Below are 11,378 nucleotides of genomic sequence, written 5' to 3'. Positions count from 1 at the left end.
GAGGATTGGTACAGGTAAACATAAAATTACCCTTTATGCAGATGATGTTCTTCTATTCCTCAGTAACCCTCTGATGTCCATACCTCGCCTAATCCAAGTTATTAATACATTTAGCGCATTCTCAGGCTATAAAATTAATTTTTCAAAATCGGAGGCTATGCCAATGGGTGGCCTTGCTATGACACACCACTTAGTGGATGGATCCCTTTTTCCCTTTCGTTGGTCCCTGGAGGACTTCTTATATTTAGGCATTTTTATTACTCCAGTATTTGGTCAGTTGTATAAGGCTAATTTTGTGTATTTACTGGAAAGGATAAGGCAGGACCTCCAGCGATGGGGAGACCTACCAATTTCCTGATTGGGTAGAATAGCACTAATCAAAATGAATGTCTTGTCCCGTCTCCTATATCCTATGAGAATGCTTCCGGTGATGCTGCCAAGGACGGCTCTACGTAAATTATATGGCTGGCTGGGTTCCTTTATCTGGAATCATAGACGGCCCCTCATTAAGCTGAAGAAGCTACAGCTTCCACAGACAAGGGGAGGATTGGACTTCCCAGACTTTAGGAAATATCAGTTAAGTTCCCTATTAAGTTACATAGCTGATTGGGTCTTGTCTGATCCACAATCAATCTGGTTGGACATCGAGGCCTCTCAAGTAAAATACCCACTTATTAACCTTTTATTTTCAGACAAGAGGAAAATCATTACAGATCACTGTAAAAATCCTATAATACTAAACACAATTAAGGCTTGGAATATAATGCGGCAAAATGAGGGCAATTCACATAAAACATCCCCCTATGCACCGATAGTGGGAGCATGGGGATTCCAACCGGGGTTTACAGATGCCACTTTTAAACTCTGGAGATCCAGGGGTATCTCATGTCGAGGAGACCTATTTAAGGATGGGGTCCTGATGTCTTTTGAACAGCTGCATCAGAAATTCGGATTACCTAATGGAGACCTCTTTCGATACTTCCAAATTCGAGATTATATACAGAAGAAGACTACGTTATTAGATAGTCTTTATAAATCCGATAGAGAATGTAGTGTCCTACGACCAGTGGGGGTATCTTCCGTCAGTACTATTTATCATTTACTACATGATGAAGTATCGGGAGATATGGATAATCTGATGAAAACATGGGATCAGGATTTGGGACTAGAAATCTCTATGGAAACGTGGAAAGATATTTGGGAAAATGCTAGAAGAATTACTATCTGTAACAGAACCCAGGCTATCCAGCTGAAGATACTTCATAGGGCCCATATAGCACCGGTTCGATTGGCAAAATTTAAGGCAGGAGCATCTCCAATGAGTTCCAAATGCAAAATAGAGATGGGCACTCTTGTACATTGCCTATGGACCTGTCATAAGATCTGTAGATATTGGACTAAAGTAGCAAGTACCCTGACAGAAATTTTAGGAACAGAAATTAAAGTGGACCCTGTATCTCTCCTTTTGGGCTTTTTGAACTTTCCCTCCCTGGACATGTACGGGAAGAGACTATTTTCTATTCTTTCTTTCTGTGCAAGGAAAAATATTTTGGTGAACTGGGTGGCTGAGGGGCCCCTTGGACTTTCAAATTGGCACAGACTAATTATGGAATGTATTCCCCTTGACTTCCTTACAAATATGGTGCACCGAAAGACCAAAATATTTTATAAAATATGGCAGCCCTTCTTGAATTACATAAATACAAATATCTCGGCTATCCTAACAAGGGCTTTTATTTAATTGAGATTACAAACCTGGCTGGTCCGGGGCCCCTTAGGAGAGGAATCCCGCATGAATACGGGTTTTATTACATCTGATGTTAATACATTCTGAGCATGTAAGAGACTTAAATATACACTCTGGTTAGTTATAGGTTAGATTAGTGGATAGTTGAGTTTTGTTTTTTTTTCTTTTTTAGTATTTCTTTTTCTTCTTTTGTTAAATTTTGGATATTGTATATTTGATTTAATTGTATATCAATGTTTATATTTGAGAGTTTTGTTTATTTTTGTAAACTTGTAAAAATGTTAAATTTCTAATAAAAATATCTATATTAAAAAAAGAAAAGGTTTTGTGATTTGCAAGTGGCCAGACTGAAAGCACACATTCGTGTTCTAAACAGTCTGTGGATCTTACACTTAAATTAATAATTTCCATATTGATTCTTTAATACAGTTAACTTTGGCAAATATTAAAAAATAGCTTTTCAGATTCAACATGCATTTTTAATTTCTAAAATCCTCAGTTTGGTAATAGAATATGCCTTTAGCAAGCAGAAATGAGCATTGTTAGGTTGCCAAAAGCTCCACGCAATAGATTAATCAGGCAGCATTTTATTATGGTGGCAGGACAAGGAGGAATAGGGAATCTGTAAACAACCAGTCAGTTTATCTCTGGATAGAAGAGTTGTTCCTTCAGGAAACCAGAAATCAAGATAAATTGTAAACGTGACCTCCAATGGTGTAATGAGCAATGATATACAGGTTCATACCTGAGTAAATCTGGCATGGTCTTAAAAATTCAAGTATACACATGAGCTTTATGAAATAGAAACAAGTCATTGAAAACATTGAAAACCTTCATATAGATTTCTGAAGAAACTCATTGCGGCAATATTCTGTAAAGGCTTTGTTTCACATTATTGCCTTGACATTAATATCATGATACATCGCCTATTCAGGAATTTCTCATGATTGTTGATATTGTATCATTTTATTTATGCACTACCTCCAAATTAACATTGTGTGTTGAATATATTAGAATTACCAACAGAGCACTCCCAAGGCTGAGACACTTAAATTAATAATTTCCATATTGATTCTTTAATACAGTTAACTTTGGCAAATATTAAAAAATAGCTTTTCAGATTCAACATGCATTTTTAATTTCTAAAATCCTCAGTTTGGTAATAGAATATGCCTTTAGCAAGCAGAAATGAGCATTGTTAGGTTGCCAAAAGCTCCACGCAATAGATTAATCAGGCAGCATTTTATTATGGTGGCAGGACAAGGAGGAATAGGGAATCTGTAAACAACCAGTCAGTTTATCTCTGGATAGAAGAGTTGTTCCTTCAGGAAACCAGAAATCAAGATAAATTGTAAACGTGACCTCCAATGGTGTAATGAGCAATGATATACAGGTTCATACCTGAGTAAATCTGGCATGGTCTTAAAAATTCAAGTATACACATGAGCTTTATGAAATAGAAACAAGTCATTGAAAACATTGAAAACCTTCATATAGATTTCTGAAGAAACTCATTGCGGCAATATTCTGTAAAGGCTTTGTTTCACATTATTGCCTTGACATTAATATCATGATACATCGCCTATTCAGGAATTTCTCATGATTGTTGATATTGTATCATTTTATTTATGCACTACCTCCAAATTAACATTGTGTGTTGAATATATTAGAATTACCAACAGAGCACTCCCAAGGCTGAGACACTGATTCATGACAATCAAACAAATCAATATTTCCCTTCGGTTTACCAGGAATCCACTTTAATCCTAACTGGTGCCTCAGGGACACCAAATCTGACCTTTCATCCAGAAAGAAAATGCAATTGTGAAGTAGGAAATCAACTGGCCAGAGCAGAAACTGGCTACATATCAGTAGTTATTAGCAATTGAAATAAAATTGCGAACATATAATTTAATGTTATAATAATCTAAGATAAATACTCTTTTAGTGTTGAAAGATGGAACTTTAAATGAGAAACTATAGGATATATAACAGACTCAAGAGAAATTGAATAATATCAGAAGTTTCTTCATGTAGCAACTTCAGGTTACAATCAGTGGCCATGAATTACACTACTATTTGCTTGTGGGCCATCGATGTTGCTGGCTGGACAGCATTTATTGCCCGTATCAAGCTGCCTTTCAGACTGTGGTGGTGAATTGATTTCTTGAACCATTGTGGTCTATGTGCTGTTGGCAGACCCACAATGTCATTAAGGAGGGAATTCCAGGATGCTGGCCCAGTAATCGCCATTACTAGCTTTTAGTTCCATAGGTATTAACCAAATTGAATCTCTAGCTGTCATAGTGAGATTTGAGCCCATGATTCCTATGCATGTGTTGGACCTCTATACTAATAGTCCACTCTACCACCATCTCCCCACAATACAACAAGAGCTGGACAGCATCCAAATTGGACTGATAAGTGTCAGGTAATTTTATGCCAACACAAATGCCAGGTAATGACCATGTCCAATAAGAAAGAACCTGACCATTGCCCATTGACATTAAATAACATTACCATTGCTGAATCCCTTACTATCAACATCCTGAGGCTTACCTTTGACCAGAAACTGAACATGACCAGTCATACAAATACTGTGGCTACAAGATCAAGGCAGAGGCCAGGAATTATGTGGTGCATAACTGACCTCCTTCCTTTCTAATCTTTGTTTATCATTTAAAAAGCACAAATCTGGAATCTATGGGAAAACTCTCCATTTGTTTGATTAGTGCAGTTCTTACAAAAATCCTGACATCATCTGGGACAAAGCATTCTATTTGATTCCCGCCCCATCCACTACATTCAAAAGTCACTTCCTTCACCACTGATGCACAATGGCAGCAACTTGCACTCAGTAATCTACCAAGCCTCCTGTAACAATATCTTCCAAACCCGTGACCTTTATTACTTAGGAGGACAAGAGGAGCAGATACGTGGGAACACCTCAATCTAAATGTTTTCCTCCAAGCCACTCACCATCCTGACTTGGAACTATATCACTATTTGATTATGGTCACTGGGTCAAATTCCTGAAACCTCTTTTCTAGTTGCACTGTGGGTGTGCTCACATCTCAAGGACTGATACCTTCTCTTGCGCTATTATTCAAATAACTCCACACAGAGGCTGGTATCCTGTCACCAAGTCACCCTTTATTTATACATGGAAAGTCCTTGACACTGAACTAGCTCTATCAGCGCCAGCTGTCGGAGTGAACAGAATCTCTGACACACTTGTTTGTTTTTTTGTTGGTGTAGGGCACAGTGAAGACCAAACAAGTGCGTAAATCTGTATTAATATTCCACCATCAGGAAGAAATGAAACACCAGAATGGCTAGTGACAGACGACACTCCTGTTTATTTATTTATTTACTTTTCTTTTCTTTTCTCCCCCACCCTACTGCCTGACAGCAGTAGTGGTGCTTATTTTTCCCCAGCACCGTGTTGTGTGTGTGCAGGTGTAGAACACAGTGAAGAACAACAAGGTGCATAAATCTTTATTAATATTCCACACCAGGAAGAAAGGAAACACCCGAGTGGCCAGTGACAGACACTCCTGTTTATTTTTGTTTTGATCCAGCTCCCTCACAGCCAGCTCTCAGAGTGAACAGAACCTCTAACACTCCCGTTTATATATTTTTTCTCTTTTTTTTCTTTTTTTTAGTGCTTATTTTTCCCCAGCACCCGTGTTGTGTGTGTGCAGGTGTAGAACACAGTGAAGAACAACAAGGTGCATAAATCTTTATTAATATTCCACACCAGGAAGAAAGGAAACACCCGAGTGGCCAGTGATAGACACTCCTGTTTATATGTGTCAATCAGGGCTCCCTAATTGGACCAAATTAACAGCCCCAATCATGGAACTCCTATTCTGTCAGGTCCACCAAGCCGCCCTAGTTACAATCATTACAATTAGGGTTGGATAATAAATGCTGGCCAAGCCAGCAACTATGATAATCACATCCCATGAACGAATGATAGAAAATACACTTTCAAGATGGCATCATTTTATAGTGAAGATTAGTGTAGTGGTGGAAAAATGCGGCAGGTCAGGCAACATCTGAGGAGCAGGAAAATTGACATTTCGGGCAAAAACCTTTCATCAGGAAAGCTCATTCCTGATGAAGGACTTTTGCCCAAAACATCAATTTTCCTACTCCTCGGATGCTGCCTAACCTGCTGTGCTTTTCCAACACTACACTAATCTTGACTCTAATCTCCAGCATCTGCAGTACCCACCTTCACCATCATTTTATAGTGGCTGGACAAACTAAAAGCTGGTTTAATTGTAATAACTGAGGATCAGAATACAGAGCCCAGTCTGGGTATTAAAGCTGGAATCCTGTTGGCATTGTTTCGACTGAGATGGGAGGAGTGCACTGTCTTTCTCCAGTCTCATTCCTTCAGGGGTCACAAAATTTTTTTTGATACTCCCAGTTTCCACCTGAACAATTGTATGTTTTCTAAATGTTAGATTTAGAGCAATAAGTTACATCAACCAAGTTTCTTACCAAGCACTAAGTTATTGAGATTTATAAAATGAAAAGTATTTTACAAAGTTGCAGTTAGTTAACCCAGTTTGTAATATGGAAAAATAAATATTTATCTCTTTAACTAACCCTAAACATATGCATTCCCATTCACATCAGGGAAAGAAAAACTAAGGATTTCTTTCAACGGAAATTCAGTTTGAGAAAATTCACTTTTACCCAATAAGTCTTAGCTCTTGAAGGCAATGAAAGGATGAGTGTGGGATGTTCAGACAGCTATTGGTCTGGCATTCTGGCAGTTATAGACTGATCATTAACACAGATGCTTTTGTGATGCAGCTTGCTTACAAACACAACATAGAGAAGTCATCCAGTAGCTGTTCAAGAGGAAAATCATGCCTCACATTGGATTCCTCACAAAGATACTCAAGAGACAGCAGACATGCACTGAACACTTTCTTACAGCAATCATCTCAGATTGAAAATCTAAAACCATCTCCAGGTTACAATACACTGTTCAAACAGACAGCATAAAATGCAGTCATGAAAACAATCATGCATTTTTAGTGAAGTGAGTTCTCGCAGCCAAGATCAGCAATTTCTGGAACTATATGGTTTCCAAGAAATGTTTTGTTAAAAAAAAGCTCCAAAGTCTTTTCATTGATCCTTCAAAAAACAATCTTGATCCACACAACTTGAAATAAATTTGGTTTTCCACAATCCTTCACAACTGAAGTCCAAAAGCTGTTGCTAAATATGTAATCAAAACAGCATGAATGGTTTAATAACTGACTGCTTTAGCCTGCTGCACTCTTAGGTGTAGTCTGAAAACAGCTAAACCCAAAGATGCCCTCCATATTAAAATTTGTCATTGATGTTAAGGGATCAAAGCTCAACTTAAAGTGAAAGGCATGCAGCTAATGTTAAACTTAGATAGAACCTTGTACGAAAGGATAAAATATGAAAGTGCCTTTATGAGCAGAAATAAATGTTTTCTACGCTACACTTCTCCAAACTTGCATGCCAGTACTGCAGAATCCTTTCATATTACTTATTGCTTTCCCTGTATCTGTCTTGGTGAACACTAACAGAGTTAGATTTTCTCCCCCAACTTCAAGTCTGCGACTCTGTGAAGTCTCCCTACAACAGTGGTAACACTTAAAAAATACTTTATTGGCTATAAAAATGCTTTAGCTGTTGTGAAAGGCATCATATAAATGGAAAATCATTGACTCCTTTTACTTTCAGGAGACTAGACGAATATAATCTTTGTTGCAGATTCTTATCATTGTTGTAGTGATGGAGAGAAGCATCAGAAAAAAGATAGAGAATTTCAGAGAACGGTGAGGGAATGGAGACCGGAGACGAAGGTGAACTTTAAGGTACGTGACAATAACAGGAATTTCACAGGTGAAAGATGGAAGAGGAATGATATATTGTCATTCACTCCTTTGCAAATTATTTAAATAAACAGGTATTTTACCACGATAAAGATTACTTGATAGGTGTAATCATCGAATGGACACAATATAAGAGACAATGGTGGTGGAAACTACTCAGAGTGAAACTGGAGAAGAGAACAGAGATACAGAAGAAGGTGCAAATTGGGCTTATTAAAGGCATCTGTTCCTTTTCTATATTTGGACAAAATATCCAGACACAGCATAAAAACCGAATGAGATAATTGAAAACTAACCTACTTCAAAGTGCCTACTTAGAGAATATCACTTTACATCCATGTGAGAAAATATATTTAAAATCATTGTTGCAAACGTTTCGTCCCCTGTCTAGGTGACATCCTCAGTGCTTGGGAGCCTCCTGTGAAGCACTTCTGTGGTGTTTCCTCCGGCATTTATAGTGGCCTGTCCCTGCTGCTTCCGGTTGTCAGTTTCAGCTGTCCGCTGTAGTGGCCGGTATATTGGGTCCAGGTCGATGTGTTGTTGATGGAGTTTGTGGATGAGTGCCATGTTTCTAGGAATTCCCTGGCTGTTCTTTGTTTGGCTTGCCCTATAATGGTAGTGTTGTCCCAGTCGAATTCATGTTGCTTGTTGTCTGCGTGTGTGGCTACTAAGGATAGCTGGTCATGGCATTTCATGGCTAGTTGATGTTCATGGATGCGGATCGTTAGCTGTCTTCCTGTTTGTCCTATATAGTGTTTTATGCAGTCCTTGCGTGGGATTTTGTACACTACATTAGTTTTGCTCATACTGGGTATCGCGTCCTTCGTTCTGGTGAGTTGTTGTCTGAGGGTGGCTGTTGGTTTGTGTGCTGTTATAAGTCCTAGTGGTCGCAGTAGTCTGGCTCCATCAACAAACACATTGACCTGGACCCAATATACCGGCCACTACAGCGGACAGCTGAAACTGACAACCGGAAGCGGCAGGGACAGGCCACTATAAATGCCGGAGGAAACACCACAGAAGCACTTCACAGGAGGCTCCCAAGCACTGAGGATGTCACCTAGACAGGGGACGAAACGCTTGCAACAAAAACTTCCAGCTCGGCGAACAGAACCACAACAACGAGCACCCGAGCTACAAATCTTCACCCAAACTTTGAATATTTAAAATCAATCAAATATAGAAATCAAAAATCCAATTCAAAATAAACAATTATGAGTTGATTTATTTTATTCTAGTCACTAAACAAGAGCCCAATTGGATGTTGTACAAAGTTTAAGATCCTAAAACTAAAGAATAATGTGGGATCATCAGAAGCACAATCTCTCACACAGTACAAACCAAATTTCACTTATCAGTGCAATGTGTTTTGAACATGTTTTATCCTGTTAGACATCATTCCTATTTTGACCAGCATCTGAGATAGTTCATTCCTTTGATTGATGTTCTATTTATCTGCATGTTTGCATGGACAAGATGATGTGAACACAGTCTCTACTTTCCTGAAGCACACATTTTTTAAATTTAACTTGTAGAATAAATTTCCTGTTGGTGTGAGTTTGCACATGCTTTGATTAAAAACCTATTGGTCTGCCATATTCTTCCTCACAAGTAGTAGTGTTAGGATATAGTTGTAACACATTACTTTACTTAAGCATTTGAATTCTAAGTGTACATTTACTGTACAATGTGGAACAACGTTAGATTGGCGTATTATATGCACTATTTTGGTGCATACATAAATAAATAAGTGAATTTAGACAAAATGTGAAAATCCATCCACCCTGTAAAATGAGCCAAGAACCTTTTTCTTCTTTGATGTTTCTGTAATCTCCAAGCAAGAATTTGAAACAACTTTATGATGCATTGGGGCAGTTTCACCAACACAAAAGCAGAAAAAATGCATGGTGAGAAAGTTTAAATATATTTATGATTGATATTTATGCTAATCTGCATGTTGCTAGTGTCAATGTTAAAATTATCAGGATTATCGTTTTTGTAATTTGTAAAAATTGTCTTAACATTGTTCCTGTGTGTGCCCATTTGGAATCAATCGGTGGTGAGCATGTGCTGTTACCGTGGCATTCAGGTGATTGGTGCCAGAAAACATGGCTATATTCCATTAACCTGACGCTTGCCCTCTTTAGTCTCTGCATTAAAAATACTTCATTGGCTGTTAACATTCTTCAGCTATTGTGAAAGGCATAATATAAATGGAAACTCGTTGATTCTTTTTACCTTTAAAAGGATTTGCATTGATAAACAGGATTCTACTCAGCAGTAGAATGAAGGTAAAATTTGCATTTGAAGTTATTAAAAAAACATTTATTCCGTTTAAACTTAATTTCATAATGATTAGAAACATTTGCAAGTGGCCCAGAAAGTATATGTCAGCAGATATTCATTCAGTATCTTCTGCTCTTGCTGATGGAGATTTTGGAGGGAGGAGGACCATATAATTAGGCTGGGTGGTGGCAGAACTGAACCTGCTGCCTCTACTAGAATTACATTCTGGGAGAGGCGGTCATGGTTGAAGGTCCTTCAAGTTGCTTGAAGGTTTTGCCATTGTACACAGTTACCATCTCTGAGAGATTAACCATATCCCAAAGGTGAGTCCTGACAACCTGTGGTATGTCCATTGGTGGAGCTTCCTGTTTGGCTTTGTGCAGCAACGGACTGTTGCTTTCATCGTAGGCCTCTGTTTACAAGCCTCCACTGACAGGCACGATGCAACTGCATCAGCTGCTCATGGGACATAGCAAGGAACTGATCCAGGTCAACACCTCTGCAGGTAAATCTCCTGAAAGTCCTTTCCGTTTTCTGTTCTACCTGGCCAGCCATTTTCACCTGCTCTCCCTGAAAAAGGGCTGTTGGGATTAACCCAGCTGCAATTATATTGTCCCTACCTCTGAGCCAGGAGACCTGCTTTTATGTCCCACCTACTCGAGAGGGATGTTGTAATATATTTGAACAGCTTGATCAGAAAATATTTGGCATAGTGGCAGGCTGTTGCCATGTGGAGTACAGGACAGGTAGAAATTGTGTAGGCAGCTTGTCATCACTAGAGGAGGAGGGGTGATGTCCTTGGTAAGGGCAGGTAATGTCTGATTTAGGAACAGGATATCAGGAAGGATGGTCCTCTCCCCATGCCCTCCAACACCTTGCATTGCTTATCTGTGCCATTACTCTCATTAATCCTGGAAGTCTGGTGGCATTGCTGAGCGTAAGAGCTTCCAACCTCTGACTGGCCCGGAGCATTCACTATTTGGGATTTCCCTCCCTCAATATCTGTGAACCAGTAGCCTCATAACTGGCAAGTTGCTTGGTGGGTATTCCAAAAAAACACAGTACATTGTGCCAGCCAACAAGCAAGAGTCCCAATCCCTCAACAAGATACACTCCATCAATTCAACATTGGGACAAAATATTTACAATACTGGGAGTTTCCCACTCAAAGAAATAAATTAAATGATGGCTACCTCAACAGCTGCTTTCTTTCCTTTTATCAACATGGATTAAACTGGCAGTAGTTCCAAATGGAGATATTTGTTTGGTTTTTGTGATTAAATGCCTGTTGTATTGTGCTGTGACACCTATTTATGGAGAGAAACCAGAGGCATTACTCAAATTTCAGGTTCTAAATACTCCTTTTATTGATTCGCTGAAAGCAAACAGGATATCTGATACTTCAGTTAAAACCCATCAGATTGTAAATTGATTTTACAGCAAAGTCTAACATT

The sequence above is a fragment of the Chiloscyllium plagiosum genome, unplaced genomic scaffold (genome assembly GCF_037043375.1).
Source record: "Chiloscyllium plagiosum isolate Xiang-an unplaced genomic scaffold, Cpla_swu_hap1 HiC_scaffold_8, whole genome shotgun sequence".
Classification (NCBI taxonomy): Eukaryota; Metazoa; Chordata; class Chondrichthyes; order Orectolobiformes; family Hemiscylliidae; genus Chiloscyllium; species Chiloscyllium plagiosum.
This window is presented reverse-complemented; position numbering follows the sequence as displayed.